Source organism: Chrysochloris asiatica, unplaced genomic scaffold (assembly GCF_000296735.1).
Source record: "Chrysochloris asiatica unplaced genomic scaffold, ChrAsi1.0 scaffold00037, whole genome shotgun sequence".
NCBI classification, from domain to species: domain Eukaryota; kingdom Metazoa; phylum Chordata; class Mammalia; order Afrosoricida; family Chrysochloridae; genus Chrysochloris; species Chrysochloris asiatica.
This window is the reverse complement of record NW_006408555.1, coordinates 17968425-17970598: the sequence shown is the minus strand read 5'-3', so window position 1 is coordinate 17970598 and position 2174 is coordinate 17968425. Positions and strand designations below refer to the sequence as shown.

General features: G+C 46.7%; 1 protein-coding gene across 1 annotated transcript in view; it reads right to left on the bottom strand.

Annotated features, from left to right (window-relative positions):
- HP (haptoglobin) overlaps positions 1 to 2174 on the bottom strand; it is a 37498-nt gene that overhangs the window by 904 nt on the left and 34420 nt on the right. The window lies entirely within an intron of this gene.

Here is a 2174-nt window from a genome sequence, read left to right as displayed (position 1 = left end):
GGACTCATACTATAGACCAGAAACAAGAGTTACATTTTGACAAGATCATCAGGCAGAACGGAAAAGAGATGGATGCAAATTAATGTGACTAAATCCGAACAGGGTGATAAAGATATTCACGCTTTGATCAGCAGTAGTTTGAACTATGAAATACATCTCTAGAATGTCATTCTATGAAAAAGAGGGCACTCGGCCTACCTTATTTACTGCTATGGCCCCAACACCTAGTAAAATAACCGTTTTATGAATTCAATCCTATCAAAAAGAACAAGAATCCAGCAGCACAGGAAAAGGAGTCTGACAGCTAGAACTTAACTAGTTGACAAGACAAAAAAAAAGAAGGCGTCAAAAGCTAGATTCTGGAGAAGTGCGTCGTAAAACAGTATGAGAAAAACGGTAAAGAAACAAGCTGGATTTACTCATTCAACTAATACTGAGTGCCTTCTGTGAGCCAATCACTGTTCTAAGCAATACAGCAGAAAGCAAAAGAGGCAAAAATCCTCGCACTCTAGCACCTAACATTCTAGTATAGGAAGGAGATCGCCCACCAAGTTGTCTGATGGCGATGCTACCATAAGACGAGAAAGACGGCTGCTTGGGCTGACGGATACCCATTGCTAAGGCGGAGGCCTGAGAAAGGGTGCGAAATCTGGCAGAGTAAGGACAGGGGTCGGGGCAGGCTGGGTGGCACAGCATCCCGGAGGTAAGGCCAGTTGGATGACAAGGGACCGAGAAAGGCACTTTCCAAACCCAGACCTGAGCAAGGGATTGATATCCGCCGCTGGGAGCGATCTCGACTGGCGAGGGCAAGAAGGAAAAAGGGGCACTCACCGCACCGAGCCCGATCTCCGGTCTCTGCTGGAGCGGCCACCTTTGGCTCAGGCGGCCTCAGAGAGACAAAATCCGCACCTTGAAAGCCGCCATCCTTACCCCCATAATTCCTTACGCGGCCTTCTCTATCCGCCCAAAGATACCATCGAGAGCAGCCCGGAAAATGCCGGTTCCTGGATCCAAACGTAGGACTGAGCGAGACCCAGCTCCCAAGGCTAGAGCGTCGTCTTTTGCGGTTCTATCAGAGACAGTTCGGGTCTCCTTGCGAACCAATCATGCTTGGTGTAAGAGGCGATATCCCTCCTCTAGTCTGAGAAAGGGGGTGGAGGAACGACACCGGTTAGCCATATTTAATATGGGCGGAAGTAACTTTACAGTTTCCGGGTAGAGCCGGCAAAGTGAGCTTGTCCGAAACTTATCTCTCCCGCCTAGTGGGCGGTGACCAGATACCGCGTATTGATCTACTGCGCCTGTGCAGTTTTTATTTCCGCCTCTTTCACCGGAAACGGTCTCAAGAAGATTGCTTGATGACAGTGTCTTAATTACCTTGGGTTAGAGTCGCCCTCTGAGTGGCAGCTGAAGAAAAGCTGCCATTGTGTCTTAGCTCTTCCATGAAGGGGTCACGTTTGCTGACGGCCCTGAAGTGGGACAGAAGAAGGTGACTTGAAAGTAAGTATTGTTTTCCCTGTAAGTTGAAGAACAGGAATAGACCAAGCACAGGCATCTTTTTAAAAAGTTATCAAATAATTCTTTAGTAAATTATGTTTGGAATCCTGGTGTGGCGCTGTAGGTAAACTCTTGACTGCTTACCACAAGGTTGGTGGTTCAAACCCACCCACTAGCTGCTCCTTGAAAACTCTATACAGGATCGCTGTGAGTACAAATTGACTCGCAGGCAGTTAACAACAAGGATACATGTTTATTGTGCGAAGAGAAATCCTGGTGGAACGGTGGCTAAAGCGCTCGGCTGTGAACCAAAAGGTCAGCATAAACCTACCTGTTGCTTCAGGAGATAAAGATGTGACAGTGTGTTTCCAAAAAGGTTTATATCCTGGGAAGTCCTAGGGGGCAGCGCTCTGTGCTATAGGGTTGCTGAGTACTGATGGATTCCATGGCAGTGAGATTTACTGTAGAATACTTGGAAAAAACAGAGGTGCACCCTGAAGTAAATAAAAGTCTGACTAAACTGTTTAGGGGTTATTTTTCTGTGCAAATACATTATATATACTGAGCTTTGTATAAAAAAGGGTTTAGACTTTGTTGTTGTTAGGTGCCATCAAGTCAGTACTGACTCATAGCGACCCTATACACAATAGAACGAAACACTGCCCAGTCCTGGGCCA